At 50.0% G+C, this 19,441-nt stretch overlaps 2 long non-coding RNA genes across 6 annotated transcripts in view; one reads left to right on the top strand and one right to left on the bottom strand.

The window, feature by feature from the left end:
- LOC131510632 (uncharacterized) overlaps positions 1-19,441 on the bottom strand; it is a 38,695-nt gene that overhangs the window by 1,084 nt on the left and 18,170 nt on the right. For 2 of the 5 annotated variants that reach the window (XR_009261119.1, XR_009261121.1), the window contains 2 exons: positions 7,226-7,335; positions 6,743-6,938 (listed from right to left, as the gene is read on the bottom strand). The exons of 2 other annotated variants lie outside the window; for them this stretch is intronic. This is a non-coding gene — a long non-coding RNA (uncharacterized LOC131510632). The remainder of the gene's footprint in view (positions 1-6,742; positions 6,939-7,225; positions 7,336-19,441) is intronic. One more of the 5 variants, XR_009261122.1, reaches the window with a different exon arrangement.
- On the top strand, positions 2,701-4,242 carry LOC131510635 (uncharacterized). The gene is made up of 2 exons (XR_009261127.1): positions 2,701-3,267; positions 3,838-4,242. It is a non-coding gene; the product is annotated as an uncharacterized LOC131510635 (long non-coding RNA).

Here is a 19,441-nt window from a genome sequence, read left to right as displayed (position 1 = left end):
TTGGGGCCTGTGGTTTTCTTTTTAATGTCCCCTTGGCAGAAGTGTTGAGGGGAAATATGGGTCCAGGCACCGAAGCTCTACTATTTTGGAGGAGACTTTCCAGAGACCAAATTATTATGCAAGAGCTCTCACGGAACCACAGTTTGAGAGCAAAAAGCCCACAAACTCCAACCTTTTAGTGGTGCTTAGCAAACCAAGGAGTGAAGGCTGGAGTTTTGGAAGTAGGTTTTGAGGACTGTATTTCTTGGAGTATCTCCTTAAAGGGTATATTTGCTGCAGGGTGGCCGCGTCTAAAAACTGAAACCAGTAAAAATGAACACGTGGAAGCAGCAGTTTACCCCAGGTCCATTCTTGTCATGCAACACCACAGTCATTAACAAGGGAGCAAGATTCACAGACACCAACATGGACGGATGTCCAGGGTGTGCACTGAACTAGCGAAAGCAAGTTTCAGAAGGGGCGGAGATAAATTCCCCAGAGTTGAACTGCTGGCTTAAAGGATGTGTGCATGGTGGATCCACGCCCATTAGGGTGGCCATAATAATAATAACGCCTGGAAAATAACCAGTGTTAGCAAGGGGCTGGAGAAATTGGAACCTCTGCGCTGTTGTTGGGAACGTAAAATAGTGGAACCGTTGTGGAAACAATTTGGTAGGTCCTCAAAAAGTTTAGAACAGAGAGTGTGATGCTAAGTGAAATAAGCCATACAGAGAAAGACAGATACCATATGGTTTCACTCTTATGTGGATCCTGAGAAACGTAACAGAAACCCATGGGGGAGGGGAAGGGAAAAAAAAAAAAAAAAAAGAGGTTAGAGTGGGAGAGAGCCAAAGCATAAGAGACTGTTAAAAATCTGAGAACAAACTGAGGGTGGATGGGGGGTGGGAGGGAGGGCAGGGTGGGTGATGGGTATTGAGGAGGGCACCTTTTGGGATGAGCACTGGGTGTTGTATGGAAACCAATTTGACAGTAAATTTCATATATTAAAAAATAAATAAATAAATAAATTAAAAAAAAATAAAAAATAAAAAAAAGTAAAAAAAAAAATAAAAAGAATGAAAAGAAAAAAAAAAAAAAGTTTAGAACAACCACAGGACCCAGAAATTCCCCTTCTGTGTATACAACCGAAAGAATTGAAAACAGGGAGGGGCGCCTGGGTGGCTCAGTCAGTTAAGCTTCCGACCTCGGCTCAGGTTATGATCTCACAGTCTGTGAGTTCGAGCCCCACGTCGAGTTCTGTGCTGACAGCTCGGAGCCTGGAGCCCGCTTCGGATTCTGTGTCTCCCTTTCTCTGCCCCTCCCCCGCCTGCGCTTTGTCTCCCCCCCCCCTCAAAAAATAAATAAACATTAAAAAATAAAATTTAAAAAGAATTTAAAGCAGGGACCCAGACTGATCTGTACACCTGTGTTTACAGCAGCATTGTTCACAATAAAGACGAAAGCAATATCCATCTGCAGAGAAATGGATAAACTGTGGTCTATCCATACAATGGAATATTTATTATTCAGCCGTGCAAAGGAAGGAACCTCTGACACCTGCTACAAAACGGACGAACCTTGAGGACGTCGCGCAGAGTGAAATACGCCCATCACAAAAGGGCAAATACTGTGTGGGAGGAATTTAGAGTAGTCAGAATGTTATTTTAATTTTTTTTTAATTTTTTATTTTTAACGTTTATTTTTGAGACAGAGAGAGACACAGCATGAACAGGGGAGGGTCAGAGAGAGAGGGAGACACAGAATCCGAAGCAGGCTCCAGGCTCTGAGCTGTCAGCACAGAGCCCGACGCGGGACTCGAACTCGCGGACCGTGAGATCATAACCTGAGCGGAAGTCGGACGCTTAACCGACTGAGCCACCCAGGCGCCCCAGAATGTTATTGTTTTTAATGTTTATTTATTTTTGAGGAAGAGAGCGAGTGAGCAGGGAAGGGGCTGAGAGAGAGGGAGACACAGAATCCGAAGCAGGCTCCAGGCTCTGAGCCGTCAGCACAGAGCCCGACATGGGGCTCGAACTCACAAACCGCTAGCCGAAGTCGGCCGCTTAGCTGACTGAGCCACCCAGGCGCCCCATGAAGTCAGACACTTAACCAATTGAGCGACCCAGGTGCCCCCCCCCCCTTTTTAAGTTTATGTATTTTCAGAGCGACACAGAGAGAGAGCACAAGTTGGGGGAGGGGCAGAGATAGAAGGGGGCTGAGGACCTAAAGCGGGTTCTGTGCTGACAGCAGGGAGCCCAATGGGGGGCTCGAACTCATGAACCACATCATGACGTGAGCCCAAGTCAGATGCTCCACCGACTGAGGCCCCCAGGCGCCCCTTGATACATTATTAACTGAAGCCCACGGTTTACATTAGGGTTCCCTCTTAGTGTCGTACGTTCTGTGGGTTTTGCCAAAGGCATAATGTCCTGGATCCACTCCAGCACGTGCAGAAGATAGTTTCACCGCCTTGAAGATCAGACCCGTCCCTCCCCTGCAACCCCGGCTCTTTTCACTGTCTCTACAGATTCTATACATAGCTATAGATCCCATTATTTATGGGACAGCTTTATTTACGCACCTACTGAAGGACATGCTGGTGACTTCCCCGGTGACCTGGCGGGTGGGGGCGGCCGGCAAGGGAGCGGCGCAGGGGCTGAGTGTGTGGCGCGTGCTGGCCACCAGAGGGAGCCAGACCCCCCTCCCCCCCCCCCCCCCCCCTTTTCTCCTCCACCAGGTCCGGGCCAACCGTTTCCGTGCGTCCCCCTCCACCGTTCCCTGCACTAGAGTTGATCTCCTCTTTGCCTCGAGCTAGGGCTGATCTGGAAGTCGGCCGGAGTCAGTCGTGGGCTTCGTCCAGAATCCCGCGCGGAGAAGTTAACGAACGGAAGGGCCAGCCGGACCTGCCGTCTGTAGACATGAGCCCGGCCGTAGCGGAAGCAGGGAGAGAAAGCGCCCCGGGCCCCGATTCCCCCGAGCGCGACGCCACCGTCCCTGTGCCCAAGGATACTTGTGTCTGGTTTCACAAGAAAGCAGGGTCTGAGGAGAGGAGGGGATGGCGTGGGAGCCCAGTGGTTTCTCTTTGGTCTGAGGGACCCACTGGAGGCGAGGGGACCACAGTGAGGCGAGGGCTGTGGCCAGCTGCCCACAGAGCTCTTTTGTCACATGTGCACAGGGCTCCCCGGTGAGTTCAGATGCAGGTGGGACCGGCCACCAGAGCGATGCCCTGTCTTCACCCCGTGTGATTAAGGCTCTGTAGGGAACAGAGTGCCTGATCGATTCTAAAGGGTGTGTTTATTAAATGTTTATTTATTGATTATTAAAAAATATTTCTTGATTATTTTTGAGAGAGAGAGAACACAAGAGGAGGGGGGGGGGAGGGGGGTTGCGGGGACACTGAACCCAAAGCAGGCTCCAGGCTCGGAGCTGTCAGCACAGAGCCAGACGCAGGGCTCGAACCCACAAACCGTGAGATCATGACCTGAGCTGAAGTCGGATGCTTACCCGACTGAGCCACCCAGGCGCCCCTTGAGTGTCTTTTCTTTCTTTCTTTCTTTTTCTTTTGATTTTCACGCATTCTTTTTATTTTTTAACGTTTATTTATTTTTGAGAGAGAAAGAAAGAGCCTGAGCGGGGCAGGTGCAGAGAGGGAGGGAGAGAGAATCCCAAGCAGGCTCCGAGCTGTCAGCACAGAGCCTGACATGGGGCTTGAACTCACGAGCCACGAGATCATGACCTGAGCTGAAGTCAGACGCTCAACCGACTGAGCCCCCCAGGCGCCCCTCTCTCTCGCTTTCGAAGGACAGTTTTGCCAGATGTAGGCTATGTGACTGACGCTTCTCTTTGTTTTGTACTTAGAACATATCAGGCCACTCTCTGGCCTCCCAAGTTTCTGATGAGAAATCTGCTCGCGATCTGGAGGACCCTTCGTGTGATGAGTTGCTTCCCTCTTGCCCCTTTCAAGATTCGCATCGCCGCTGGCTGTCAGCAGTTTGGTAAGAACCCGTCCTGGTGTGGGTCTCTTTGAGTTCGCTGTGTCGGAGTTCATTGCGCTTCACGTTCGTTCCGCCAAATTTGGGAAGCCTGCAACCATCATTTCAAGCACCGCGTCTGCCCCTTTGTCTCATTCTTTTCCTTCTGGAACTCCCATGAGGAGTATGTTGGTCTGCGTGATGGTTTCCCACAAGTCCCCAAGGCTCTGTTTACTTTTCCTCATTCTTTTTTCTTTCTGTTCCTCAGACTCAATAAATACTATCGTCCCTATCTTCGTTTGTGCTGATTCTTTCGTCTGGCTGCTCAAATCTGCATTTGAGTTGTTTTTTTTTTTTCTTTGCTTTTAGGTTTTCTAACTCCTTAAAAAAAGGTGTATTTATTCATTTTGAGAGAGAGTACACACGAGAGCGAGGGGGAGGAGCAGAGAAAGAGGGAGAGAGAGAATCCCAAGCAGGCTCTGTGCTGTCAGCACTGAGCCTGACGTAGGGCTTGAACTCATAACCATGAGATCACGACTTGAGCTGAAATCAAGAGCCAGACACTCAACTGACTGAGCCACCAAGGCGCCCCTAGGTTTTCTAACTCTTTATTAATATTTCCATTGTGTTCATACAGATACGGTTCCTGTTCCCTTGTTCCCATCTTACATGCAAGTGGCAGGACCTGAATTCAGGCGCAAGCAGCCTGGTTCAACCTGAGGTCTTATCCACTGATTCTCCTTGGCAATGGCTTCTACATAGTTCACCTCTGTGGAGCAGGTCACCCTGGGGCTGCTGGGTTAGTTACGAAAGAGGATACAGGGGCCAGGAGGCAAGAGACTGTTAGGTAACACGAGTTAAGTGAGACCATGCGCCTTAGCCTAAGAACAAAACAAAACAATAAAAAATACAACAAAAACCTGTCTCCGTCACATTCAAAAGCATTTAAGGAAACTAAGCTTCAGCATATAACACCTTGGAGAAGGGAATCAAGGTGACCTTTTCTTCAGCCCTCAAACGTGCTACATGCTTTCCAGATAGATGCCATGAAGGCAGCACAGATTATCCAGTAGCCACCTAGGTATTCACCGTGTCCTAAAAACTCCCCTTGGATTGCCTTCTGCCTGTCCCCCAACTTGCTCACGGAGTTCAAAGCTTTTCTTGAACATAAGCACACCAAGCACGGTCATACCTCAGGACCTTTGCGCTTGCTGTTTCTTCTTCCTGAAAGCTCCCTCCCCTCCATATACCTGACTGATTCCATCCCTTCATTCTGGGCTCTGCTTAGCGTCACCTTTTTATTTTTATTATTTTTGTAAAGTTTATTTATCTTTGAGAGACGGAGAGACAGCACGAGCCGGGGAGAGGCAGAGAGAGAGAGAGAGAAAACAGAATCCGAAGCAGGCTCCAGGCTCCGAGCCGTCAACGCAGAGCCTGATGCGGCTCGAACCCACAAACCACAAGGTCATGACGTGAGCCGAAGTCAGACGCTCAACCGACTGAGCCACCCAGGCGCCCCAGGGTCACCTGTTTAAAAGAGTGTTCCCTGACTACTCTGTCTGAGCTCACTGTGTAGCCCCATGCCCCACTTTGCCTTTCTTCCAGGTTCTTCTCGCTGGTCTCTTCTCTGCCCATCCCCCACACTGAACGAAGGTCGGAAGAAGCCGGGGTCTGTCTCTCTTGTTCACTACCCCTTCTCCAGTGCCTGATACGTAGCACACACTCAGTCAAGGTTACGAGCTGGACGTTTGTGTCCCTTCGAAATTCCCATGTTGAGATCCTAACCCCGCCAGTGACGGTATTAGGGAGGTCGGGCTCTTGGAAGGCGGTCAGATCTCGAGGCGAGGGCCCTCATGAACGGAATTTTTGACCCCAGGGAGCGCTCTCTTGCTCTTTCTCCACCAGGTGAGGACACCACAATACTTGTGCAAACAAGGAAACGCACCCTCATCAGGAATCAAATGTGCTGCTGTCTCGGTCTTCTATTTCCCAGCCTGCAGAACCTGCAGACAAATCTCTGCTGTTTATAAGCCAGCCATCCAGTCTATGGTATCTGGTTACAGCAGGCTGAGTAGGCTACGGATCGTCATTAATTAATGAATGACTTTACATCCTGCACTTTATGTTCTGTAGAGAGGGCTTCGAGGTGACCTCAAATGACAGCCCCGCCCGTTCACTGAGTCACGACCGGGACTCACTGGACCCCAGCCATTAGATGCTGGTGGCCATAGCTTATATTTAGATTTGTTGCCATCATAACGCTACTTTTTTTTTTTTAATTTTTAATGTTTATTTATTTTTGAGAGAGAGAGAGAGAGAGCGTGAGTGGAGGAGGGGGCGGAGAGAGGGAGACACAGAATCCCAAGTGGGCTCCAGGCTCCCAGCTGTCAGCACAGAGCCCCACGCGGGGCTCGAACCCATGAATCGCGAGACCGTGGCCCGAGCCGAAGTTGGATGCTTAACCCACTGAGCCACCCAGACACCCCTATGCTACTTTTTTTTTTTTCAAAGAGTATGATTTCTAATAGCCTCTATGCTTGAGACCATACTTGAATTCTGTTCTACTTTGTCATGTGGTTGGGGGAAGGTCCCTCTGCCCGTACAATCTGAGGCCATTGCTCTGTGATACTCTGCTTTCAAATGCTGCCTTATACAGTCAAAGCCCGTCATGAGCCTTCCGGCTCTAAAACATTGTTAACTTGATGTGCAGAGATGAAAATTGTTTAAGTGGAGATTAAAAATACACCAATATCTTACACACACACACACACACACACACACACCCGCTCTACCTTGGTCTCTGTGCAACCATGTTCTTGGAGGGATGAAGGTGATGTCCATAGGGGACAATGTTACCATGGAGACGACTGGGCTTGGTCCTATGAACCATGTTCTTGGCGGGATGAAGGTGACATTGATACGGTACAACGTTACCATGGAGACAGCTGGGACTAGCTCTATTAGCTGCAGCCTTGCTAGTCACTATCCCTGCAAAAAGGGTGTGAAGAAATTAATACGCCAGCAGCCCAGGACACGTGACTCCTACAGGGTCTGGGTTAGTTTGTGTGTTTAGGGACGGACGGGCAAAGAGCTCCTGGAAGCATCGTGAAGATGGTAAATGCAGGATCGTCAGAAAGAAATGTCAGAAAAACCCGGCAGTCCGCCCCCCCGTTGAAGGTTTGTGCCAGATTAATAGCAGGAGAAAGGAGAAGTGTTGGTGCCATTAGCGAAGGGAAAAAAAGCAAGCAAGCAAGCAAAGAACAAAAAAAGCTCACCTTGAAAATCCAGCCTACAAGCCTGAAGCCAAGTCGGAGCAGATGGGGGTAGGCCTCTGCACCCAGACATCGCAGCGGACTTTGAGATTTATTTCAGTGGTCTGTTTCATCTAATGAAAGAAATGTCCTACTATTATCATACGGGGCAGCCAGGGCCACTTGTGCTAATTAGAAGAGGACAGTAAAAACAGACGTGATAATGGCCGCCGTGGAAAACAGTATGGCGGTTCCTGGAAGAATTCAAAACAGAACTACCATAGGACCCAAGAATCCACTGCTGGGTTCTTCCCCAGAAGTGGGGAAAGAAAGCTCCCAAAGAGATAACCACACACCCATGGTCACAGCACCAGGGTCCCCAGTAGCCCAAAGGTGGAGGCAGCCCTAGTGTCCACCAACGGACGAATGAATGAACAAAATGTGGTCCATCCATACAATGGAATGTTATTCAGACTTGAAAAAGAAGGACATTCTGGGGTGCCTGGGTGGCTCAGCGGGTTAGGCGTCTGACCCTGGTTCAGGTCACGATCTCACAGTTTGTGGGTTCGAGCCCCGCGTCGGGCTCTGTGCTGACGGCTCAGAGCCTGGAGTTTGCTTCGGATTCTGTGTCTTCTTCTCTCTCTCTGCCCCTCCCCCATTTGTGCTTGCTCTCACTCTCTCTGCCTCTGTCTGCCTCAAAAATAAGTAAATAAGGGGCCCCTGGGTGGGTTGGTCGGTTGAGCATCCATTTTGGCTCAGGTCATGATCTCGCAGTTCGTGGGTTCGAGCCCCGCATTGGGCTTTGTGCTGACGGTGCAGAGCCTGCTTGGGATTTTCTCTCTCTCTCTGCCCCTCCCCCACTTGCACGCTCTCTAAGTGAATAAATACACCTAAACAAGTTTTTTTTAATAAATAACTTAAAAAAAAAGACATTCTGACACAACATGGATGAATCTTGAGGACATTATGCTGAGTGAAATACGCCAGTCACAAAAGGAAAAATACTGTGATTCCACTTCTACAAAGTATGTAGAATGGGCACATTCATAGAAACAGGAAGTAGACGGTGGGCGGGGGAGGGGAAGGAGGGTTAGTTTCAATGGGGACAGAGGTTCAGTTTCAGAAGATGGAAAAGTTCTGGAGATGGATGGTGGGCATGGCCGTGCACCAGTGTGAATGTGCTTAATGCCACTGAACAGCACACTTAAAAACGGGTAAGATGGTAAATTTTATGTTAACTGTGAATTGTTTGAGGAGGGGGAGGGGCAGAGGTGTGAGAGAGAATCTTTTTTTTTAATTTTTTTTTTTCAACGTTTTTTTTTTATTTTTTTTTATTTTTGGGACAGAGAGAGACAGAGCATGAACGGGGGAGGGGCAGAGAGAGAGGGAGACACAGAATTGGAAACAGGCTCCAGGCTCCGAGCCATCAGCCCAGAGCCTGACGCGGGGCTCGAACTCACGGACCGCGAGATCGTGACCTGGCTGAAGTCGGACGCTTAACCGACTGCGCCACCCAGGCGCCCCATGAGAGAGAATCTTAAGCAGAGTCTGTGCCCAGTGCAGAGCCCAACGTGGGGCTCAATCTCACGACCGTGAGAGCATGACCTGAGCCGATATCGAGAGTTGGACGCTTAACTGACTAAGCTACCCAGGCGCCCTTGATTTAAAAAAAAAAATTTTTTTTTTTTTAACGTTTATTTATTTTTGAGACAGAGAGAGACAGAGCATGAACGGGGAGGGTCAGAGAGAGAGGGAGACACAGAATCTGAAACAGGCTCCAGGCTCTGAGCTGTCAGCACACAGCCCGACGCGGGGCTCGAACTCACAGACCGTGAGATCGTGACCTGAGCCGAAGTCGGCCGCTTAACCGACTGAGCTACCCAGGTGCCCCGCAGGCGCCCTTGATTTTTAAAAAAATGTTTATTTATTTTTGAAAGAGAGAGAGAGAGAGAGAGAGAGAGAGAGAGAGAGGAAGAGAGGGAGACAGAGAATCCCAAGCAGGCTCTGTGCTGTCAGCGCAGAGCCCGACGTGGGGTTTGAACTCATGAACCCTGAGATCACGACCTGAGGCGATACCAAGAGTCAGACGCTCCCCCGATGGAGCCACCCAGGCGCCCCTTAACCATGATTTCTAAAAATTACTTTTCAAAATCAGCAATGTGGGGCGCCTGGGAGGCTCAGTCGGTTAAGCGCCTGACCTCAGCTCAGGTCACGATCTCATGGTCCGTGGGTTCGAGCCCCGCGTTGGGCTCTGTGCTGATGGCTCGGAGCCTGGAGCCTGCTTCCGATTCTGTGTCTCCCTCTCTCTCTGCCCTTCCCCCACTCACACTCTGTCTTTTTGTCTCTCACTCTCTCTCTCAAAAATAAACACTAAACATATTTTTTAAAAAGCCAGCAGTGAGATGCATCTTAGCTGGACCCTGTTACCCACTGAGGCTGCTGTGCCTGAGCCCTGCCACGACCTCGTTAGACGGGGACGCCAGCCAGGGGGCCAGGTGATAAGGAACACAGCCCCAACTCCGAAGGGCGCAGAGCCCTCACAGCACCGATACCTTCTAAGTGTGTCCCGTGCCACCAGCGACATGTGCCCCCTGGTCCGGGAAAGGTGATTCCGGTCCAGCCGCTGGTGGGGGGCTTAGGATTTCAACACAGGGGTGAGTGCAGGGGGCATCGACATTCATCCCACTGCAGTGACGGTCACGTTGAGAGGACGAGGTTTCTCTATGAACAACGGCTCAGAAGCAGCCCCGAGGCCGAGCGCTCAGACCTTCCTCAGTGGCAAATTCACACCCTCTCCTTCGAGGATGACGCGAATACTTCCATACTGGAAGAATTGTATTTTTCAGTAGTCCCCACTCTTTGCATCCGACAACATCCCTGGTCCCTGGAGACAAAGGTGGTTCTAGTCTCTGCCCTCCCACACTTTACCATTTCCTGGAGGAAACGGATCGGGAGACTGTGTAGTAGGGTTTCATGTGGTCCCCCCACTTCTGGGAGGTCATCTCTGAGATGTCATGCCGGAGAGGAGGGTCTCTGTTTGCCGGGAGACCTCGGGTCCCACTGGCTAGTCCAATGGTATGACTTAGGGTGGGGGCCAGAAAGACCCACAATGGGGTCTGCGTGGGGGCTTGGGGGGTCACGTGGCATCGGTGCATCTGGACACTGAGATCAACCTTGTGGGCCATCGACTAATTGGTCAAATGTCCCCACGTACTAGGGCTCCCAGCAAATCTCACCACCTGTGCTTGGGTGAGCTTCCCTGGCTGGTGATGCTCCAGTCTTCCGGACATATCACACACCGATGCTGGGAGAGTAAATCTGTCCTGTCCCCACAGGGAGAGGACAAGAGAAGCTGCACGTTTGGCACTTGTCCCACACGCGGCCTGGGCGCCTCTCTCTTGGCTGATCTGAATCTGTAGCATCCTTTCCCCGTAATAAACTGTAACTGTGGGTGTAACAGCTTCCAGTCAGTTCTGTCTTTCCAGTGAGTTGTCAAACCCAAAGGTGGTGTTGAGAAAACCTGAACTTGCAGCTGACGTCACCAGTGAGGGCAGGGCCGCCTGGGGGTGCTCAGTCGGTTGGGTGTCCCTCTCTTGATTTTAGCTCAGGTCGAGATCTCACGGTGCAGGGTTTCGAGCCCCATGTCAGACTCCGCGCTGACAGGGCAGAGCCTGCTTGAGATTCTCTCCCTCCCTCTCTCTCCCTGCCCGTCCCCTGCTCGCCCTCCTCTCTCAAAATAAATAACCTTAAAAAAAAAAAAAAAAAAAAAAGGAAGAAATGAGGGCAGTCTTGGGGGAACTGTGTCACAACGGTTAGTGGCGTCTAACCCTTCGTAGCAAATCACGAAGTGAACAATATTTGAAATTCTCATAACCCTCTGAATCAAGAACAGGGACGGGTGCTCTGAGAACCTAGCTCCTCCAGCCGCTCTTCACGCTAGAACCTTTACAGCTTCCATGTTTCGAGTCCGGCCAAGCCCTGACCGGTTACGGCTCGAGCAATTACGGTAGGTTGGCTCAAACTGCACTCCGGGGACTGTCGTCTCCGGGAATCTCTCATCCTTCCCTGCAGGGGCCGCACTGCTCTTTGTCGAGGTGCGTGCCGGGTCTGCGGCTCTGTTTTATCTCCGCTGGTGTGCTGATCCGTGGCTTTGCTGACCCGGTGGTGTTCTGTGAAAAGTCTCTCTTCCTCCTGAAAACAGTTAGCGGTTGGCTGTCGGCTTTTGAAATAATCCCCTAAACCCGACCCTGCAGGAGTCTTATAAAAGCTGCTGCGGAGTTGAAATGCTTGCAGAACGATCAGGTATCACTGGCTGGTATAAAAACAACGGCATCGGGGGCTCCTGGGGGGGGGGGGCTCAGTTGCTTGAGCATCGGACTCTTGATTTCGGCACCAGCCACGATCTCACGGTCGTGAGATCAATTCCCACGTCAGGCTCTGCACCGGGTGTGGAGCCGGCTTGGGATTCTCTCTCTCCCTCTCTCTCTCGGTCCCTCCCCCTCTCACGCTCTATCTTTCTCTCTCTCAAAAGTAAAGAAACATCGAAAAAAAAATTTTTTTTAAAAGGAAGGAAATTCTGCCACCTGCTACAATGTGTGACACTGTCTTCCACAGTGGCTGCCCCACTTCTCATTTCCACCAGCGGTGCAGGATGGCTCCCTTTTCTTTTTCTTCTTTTTTTTCTTTTTTAACGTTTATTTTTTTATTTCGAGAGAGAGAGAGAAAGAGCGTTCTAGTGCAGGAGGGGCAGAGAGAGAGGGAGAACGAATCCCAAGCAGGCTCTGCATTGTCAGCACAGAGCCCAATTTGGGGCTCGAACTCAGGAACCGTGAGATCGTGACCTGAGCCGAAACCAAGAGTCGGATGCTCAACCGAACTGAGCCGCTCAGGCCCCCGAGATGGCTCCCTTTTCTCTAGGACCTCACAACACTTGTGATTTTCTTTGTTTTGTTTTTATATAATAGACATCCTAATGCATGTGAAGGGGTATCTCATTGTGGCTTTGATTTGCATTTCCCTAATGATTAGCATTACTGAGAAAATATTTTATTTATTTATTTATTTATTTATTTATTTATGTTTATGTTTATTTATATTTGAGAGAGAGAGAGAGATAGTGTGAGCAGGGGAGGGGCAAAGAGAGAGAGAGAGGGAGACACAAACTCTGAAGCAGGCTCCAGGCTCTGAGCTGTCAGCATAGAGCCCAACGCGGAACTCGAACCCACGGACCATGAAGTCATGACCTGAGCCGAAATCGGACGCTTCACCAACTGAGGCACCCAGGCACCCCAAGAAAATATTTTTAACCTAGGAATTATTTTGAGGCTAGCGAGAAGCATCCAAAATTAGGTAACAGACAGCCACGTGTTGTGTCCCGAGGTGACAGTGATACTCAGGTTGGTTCTTACCCACCTTCTGTGCTGAAATAGGCCTTCTTCTTTAAAAAAAAAAAAAAAAAAAAAAAAAAAGGGCACACTTCCATGCACACACTGGCAGCGGACATGGGAGCACCACACACCTGGGCTGGGCTCTCCGTGTGCAAACAGAGCCGGCCCAGGGCACCCAGCCTCACGAGGTCATCGGCTGGGGAAGGTCACGTGGCCAGCTGCCCCATCACTTCTGACCGGCGACACCTCGGAAGCTGGTTTCACAGAAACCAGCTGTGCTGGGAGGCTGCCGGCCTTTCCCCTCTCTGGGGCTCCTGCAGCGGGTGCCCTGTGGGGTCTAGCTTCCCGACCCACACCCTGCGTCCCGGGCACTTGCCGCTCAGAGATCGTACAGTGATCGCTGCATTTATGTTTCTCGTATCACATCCGGACACATCGGGATCTGGGCTGCTGCCTTCTATGCTCGAGAAACATGTGCTGAACTCTGGCCACCATACTGCTTTTTAAGAAAATGAGTTCTAGGGGCGCCTGGTGGCTCGGTCGGTTAAGCGTCCGACTGCGGCTCAGGTCATGATCTCACGGTTCGTGGGCTCGAGCCCCAAGCTAGGCTGACAGCTCAGAGCCTGCAGCCCGCTTTGGATTCTGTGTCTCCCTCGCTCTCTGCCCTTCCCCCACTCGTGCTCTGTCTCTGCCTCTCTCAAAAATAAAGAAACATTAAAAATTAAAAAAAAAAGAAAATGAGCTCTAAACTGTTCATGTATCAACCTCACAATACATTGCGTTATTATGAGTATTTCAAATTCGACCTTCATTTGGATTTACGCCCATTTATCACTTTTTTCGCTCAACCTTCCTTCTTGGCTCTCAGCCCTCTCCCTCTTGGGATCACTTCTCTTCTGTTCTGCTTGAACAACATCCTTTAGAACTTCTTTTGACGTGGGTTTGTTGGTGGCAAACTCTTAGTTTTTATTTGCCTGAAACGTCTTCCTTTCGCTGTATTTTGAAAATGGTTTTCGGTGCTAAGTTCCCTCTTGTTTTTTAATAGCAGTGTATTAAAGATGTGATTCCCGGGGCGCCTGGGTGGCGCAGTCGGTTAAGCGTCCGACTTCAGCCAGGTCACGATCTCGCGGTCCGTGAGTTCGAGCCCCGCGTCAGGCTCTGGGCTGATGGCTCGGAGCCTGGAGCCTGTTTCCGATTCTGTGTCTCCCTCTCTCTCTGCCCCTCCCCCGTTCATGCTCTGTCTCTCTCTGTCCCAAAAATAAATTAAAAAAAACGTTGAAAAAAAAAAAAAAGATGTGATTCCCTGTCTTCTGAATTCCAATGTTGTTTTTGTAATGTCAGTGGTCAATATGATTGTTGTTGCTTTTATTCTGTTTGATCCTAAAGTCCTCTCTCTCTCTCTGATGACTAGGTTTTATTACAGTTGGCCTACATGTGGAGTTATTATTTTGATAAACTTTATTTATTTTTTAAAAAAAATTTTTTTTTTTTCAACGTTTTTTATTTATTTTTTGGGACAGAGAGAGACTGAGCATGAACGGGGGAGGGGCAGAGAGAGGGAGACACAGAATCGGAAACAGGCTCCAGGCTCCGAGCCATCAGCCCAGAGCCTGACGCGGGGCTCGAACTCACGGACCGCGAGATCGTGACCTGGCTGAAGTCGGACGCTCAACCGACTGCGCCACCCAGGCGCCCCAAACTTTATTTATTTTTTTATGTGTATTTATTTCTTTTTGAGACAGAGAGAGAGAGAGAGAGCATGAGTGAAGGAAGGGCAGAGAGAGAGGGAGACAGAGAATCCCAAGCAGGCTCTGCGTTGTCAGCACAGAGCCCAGTGAACGGCTGGAACCCATGAGCTCCAAGATCATGACCTGAGCCAAAATGAAGAGTCTGACTCTTAACTGACTGAGCCAGCCAGGCCCCCCTATTTTGATAAATTTTAAATTGAGGTATAAGACCGTACGGTGAAGAATTACCCAAAGAGAGGTCTGGTGTCCGTCCTGGCTCTCCGGAGGTCACCTCTAAACCGTCGGGACTTCCCAGATAGGATCTTGTTGGTTACTCATGGTGGGAACCTCAGACCACTTGGTAATTTACGCCGACTTGATGACTCATGGTCCGCCCTGGATCATTTACACTAGGAGATGACTCTGGGTGGGGGCTGACCACGCCAGAAAGACCAACTGCGTGATCAGATGGCGGGAGCTGAGCTCTGTGCTATCACCCCAACCTCTAGGGAGGGGAGGGGACGTGCTTTTGATCGATCCATGTGGCCAATGATCCAATCAGTCACGCCTACCTAATGAAATCCCGGGAAAAACTCTGCAACTTGGGTGTGCTTCCCTGGTCAGCAATAATCTGTATCTATGGTCACACATCGATGTGCTGGGAGGAAAATGCTTCCCCGGGGACAATGAAAGCTGCTGGATGTTAAATCTCCAGTGTCTGGCCACGGTCAAGGTTGAAGAAACGTTTGCTGAGAGACACAGGACTACTTTTTTCTGTACATCTTGGATCTGTTTTGCTCCTAAGTCCTCTGTTACTGCTTTCTTTTGTGTTCGATTGACTTTTTCCTCGTGTCCCATCTGGAGGCCATCGTCATTTCCTTTCACCAGGCTTTTTGGTCTCTCTGTTGATTGTCCCCTCTGCCATCCCTCGCCCCAGATGGCTGAGGGTAGCAGATGTCTTCACAGCTTTTGGCAGATGCCGCCCGGGGAAGTTGCCCCAGCCCTGGGACAACTCTGAGGGAGGTGACGTGAAAGCAAGCCCTTGGTGGGGGTGGGGACAGAAGGCAGGTCAAAACGGACAACCACAGTTCTCTGAGAACGAGATCCATTTACTCCCCACACCCCACCTACAGATGGCATCAGATCCCACAGGTTAAGGGCTCAGTCCCACAAGACTGCCTCCTTGCCCCTTTGTCACCAGTCACAAATCCAGCTTGTTACCTGTGCTTCCGATGGACTGGCCTTAAATCACAGGTTCCCACAACTGTCTCCCCAGGTCTGAGCAGTTTGCTGGAGCAGATCACAGGACTCAGAGAATCAGTGTAATTCCTAGATAAGCCGTTTACACCAAAGGATAAGAAAGGATACAAATCAACAGCCAGATGCAGAGATACGTGGGGTGAGGTCCCAGACCCAGGAGCATCTGTCCCTGCAGAGTCTGGGGCTCAGCCGGCAAATGCATCCGGTTCACCAACCTGGAAGCTCTCTGAACCCCACCCTTTTGCGTTTTTATGGAGGCTTCATGACATAGGCATTGTTTGATGAAATCACTGACCGCTGGCGGTAGATTCACTCTCCAGTCCCTCGACTGTCCCCGGAGGCTGGTGTGGGGAGGGACGGAATGTGCCAGCTCTCCAATCACAGCACTGGTTCCCTGGACAACCAGCCCCCCTCCTCCCGTGCTTTCCAAAAGTCACCTCATTTAAAAACAATTTTTTTTAAATTTTATTTATTTTTGAGAGAGAGAGAGAGAGAGAAAGAGAGACAGAGACAGAAAGACAGAGTGTGAGCGGGGGAGGGGCAGACAGAGAGGGAGACACAGACTCCGAAGCAGGCTCCAGGCTCTGAGCTGTCAGCGCAGAGCCCGACGCGGGGCTCGAACTCACAGACTGCGAGATCATGACCTGAGCCAAAGCTTAACCCACTCAGCCACCCAGGTGCCCCAAAAGTCACCTCATTAATATAAATTCAGGTGTGCTTATGATTAATATCAAGACACTTTTATCATTTTTTTTTTTTTTGGTAAGATTTTAAGCAATCTCTACCCAACGTGGGGCTCGAACTCAGAACCCCGAGGCCAAGAGTTGCATGCTCTACTAACTGAGCCAGCCAGGCGTCCCAACACCTTTATCCCTCTTACCGCTTGTGACATCCCAAGGGTTTTAGGAGCTCTGTGCCAGAAATGGGACAAAGCCAAATATATATTTCTTATAAATCACGACATCACAGAACAGAACCATTAGAAACTGACAGAGAAGCTGGATGTGAAAGACACTGGCCTCGAGCCCCTGGAGGGACGGAGCTGCTGCTGACCGATGCACACGTTTGCCACAATTTTTTTAAATATAGTATATGCTAACTTAAAAATAATTACAAATCACTCACAGTCTGGGAATCCTTCCCGGCCACTGAATACTGTGCAAATTCTAATACACGGTGTCATACTGGTGGCACAAGTGAATTCGTTTATTTGACTATGTTTACTGAGCACACACTATACACCAGGCACTATTACAGACACATGGGACACACTAAGGAACAAAAAGAAGACCCCACATTCCCATTGAGCTCTAACGCTAATGGGAAAGGCACGTGAGGGCCATGGGGGACAGATGGCTGGCATGGCACATAAGTAAACCAGAGACCGCGATAAAAGGAAAGCATGCCCTAGAGAAATGGAAAAGTGAAAAGGGCGCTGGGAGAGCTGGGTGCTGAGGGAGCCGCTGTAATAGAAAACAGAGTCATGGGGCGCCTGGGTGGCGCAGTCGGTTAAGCGTCCGACTTCAGCCAGGTCACGATCTCGCGGTCTGTGAGTTCGAGCCCCGCGTCGGGCTCTGTGCTGACAGCTCGGAGCCTGGAGCCTGTTTCCGATTCTGTGTCTCCCTCTCTCTCTGCCCCTCCCCCGTTCACGCTCTGTCTCTCTCTGTCCCAAAAATAAATAAAAAACGTTGAAAAAAAAAATTAAAAAAAAAAAAAAAAACAGAGTCATTAGAGAAGTTGGGATTCGAGTAGAAGTCTGAGAGAGCGGAGGGATGGGGGAAAGAATGCTCCAGGCAGAAAGACAGCAGGAGCAAAGGCCCTGTGGCACAAATGTGCCTGGCAGGCTGTTAGGACAGTGAGGAGGCCAGTGTGGCTGGCGTGAGCCAATGAGTGGGGACTTGCAGAGGTGAGGGCAGGGGTCTTGTGGGGGCATGGTAAGGACTTCAGCTTAGGTCAGTGCAGCCACTGGTCCAGTCCTCCTAGCTTAAGAAGATTCTAGAGGCTGATTTCAGAAGAAATGCTATCTTCATCTTGCAAGAGAAACACAATCCCTGGCCTGGGGCTCCCAGGTAGCTTAGTCGGTTGGGTTGAGTGTCTGACTTCAGCTTAGGTGATAATCCCACAGTTCATGGGTTCGAGCCCCGAGTCGGTTCTGTGCTGACAGCTCGGAGCCTGGAGCCAGCCTCGGATCCTGTGTCTCCCTCTCTTTGTCTGCCCCTCCCCTGCTCATGCTCTGTTTCTCTCTCGTGCTCAAAAATAAACATTAAAAAAAAAAAGAAGAAAGAAAAGAAACATAATCCCTGGCCTCTCCTATTTTTTTTTTTTTTTTTTTTGGAAATTTTAAAGATGAAGGGAAACAAATCCAAATCCAGGCATCTAGCAGTGTCTAGTAGCACGGCAGGCCATTCTGCCAGATTTGATTAACACCAGAGCAAAGGGGCCAGCGGATGCTTGTTAAAGGGAGCACCAGGCGTCCAGCCGCTGAGAGGGTGGCTTTTTTCTTCCTCCCCTGTGGGCCAAGCGAGGCTCTGGGCAGGAACTACTGCCTGTGCACGCTGACTCAGGGCCCTCCTAATTCCATCCTGCCATGTGGGCCGAGCGATTGATCTCAGGAGGGCCGAGGACGACAGACAGCTTCGTGACGAGGACCTCCACGCCCCCTCCATAAATACAGCTGTCGTGATCCTGCCCAGAGGAAGCAGCCTTCGGGTTTTCCTCGGGGATGACCAGCCAGGCCTGATGCTTCTCATTGGGAGCATCTTCCCATCTGCCAGCCAGTTCCTGGGGTTGGTCGTGAGGACCCCGGGCGGGCTTGGGAGGGTCAGCTGGGGGGCATGGATTTATTACTGCTTATGAGGATTATTCCAAATTGAGGCAAAGTATGCAAACCATACAATTTACCACTTAAAAAAATTTTTTTTAATGTTTATTTATTTTTGAGACAGAGAGACAGAGCATGAACAGGGGAGGGTCAGAGAGAGAGGGAGACACAGATGCGAAACAGGCTTTAGGCTTCGAGCTGTCAGTACAGAGCCCGACGCGGGGCTCGAACTCACGGACCACGAGATCATGACCTGAGCCGAAGTCGGACACCCAGGCGACTGAGCCACCCAGGTGCCCCACAAACTTTGTTTTTAAGTGTCTACTTCAGTGGCATTATGCACATTCACACTGTCGTGCGGCCATCACCGTCACCCATCTCCAGAACTTTCTGTCTTGCAAAACTGAAACTCTGTCCCCATGACACACTAAATCCTCATTCCCCTCCCCCAGCTCCTGGCTCCCACCTTTTTCCTGCCCATCTCTATCCATTTGCTTCTTCCAGGGACCTCATCTAAAAGGAATCATACAGTATTTGTCCTTTTGTGTCTGGCTTCTTGCACTTAACATAACGTTAACATAATGTCCTCAAGGTCCAGCTACATCGTAGCCTGTGTGAGGATGTCCTTCCTTTTTAAGTCTGAATATGACCCACATTTGGTATTTAGTCATCTGTTGGTGGGCACCGGGGTTGTTTCCGCTGTTCGGCTATTATGATGAATAATGGTGCTTTGAACGTGGATGTACCAACATCTCTGAGATACTGCTTTCAGTTTTTTTGGTTCTACACCCCAAAGTGGAACCGCTGCATCATATGGTAACTCTGTTTCTAATTTTCCAAGGAACTGCCACACTGTATCCCACAGCAACGGCAGGTGTTACATTCCCACCAACAGGGTACGAGGGCTCGGATTTTTCCACATCCTCGCCAGCACTTGTTATTTATTTTTTTAATGTTTACTTATTTATTTTGAGAGAGATAGAGAGAGAGAGAGACAGACTGAGAATCCCAAACAGGCTCCACGCTGTCAGCACAGAGCTGGACT

Source organism: Neofelis nebulosa, chromosome 4 (assembly GCF_028018385.1).
Source record: "Neofelis nebulosa isolate mNeoNeb1 chromosome 4, mNeoNeb1.pri, whole genome shotgun sequence".
Lineage (NCBI taxonomy): Eukaryota > Metazoa > Chordata > Mammalia > Carnivora > Felidae > Neofelis > Neofelis nebulosa.
Note: the sequence above shows the minus strand (reverse complement) of the source record. Positions and strands in the feature narration are given on the sequence as shown.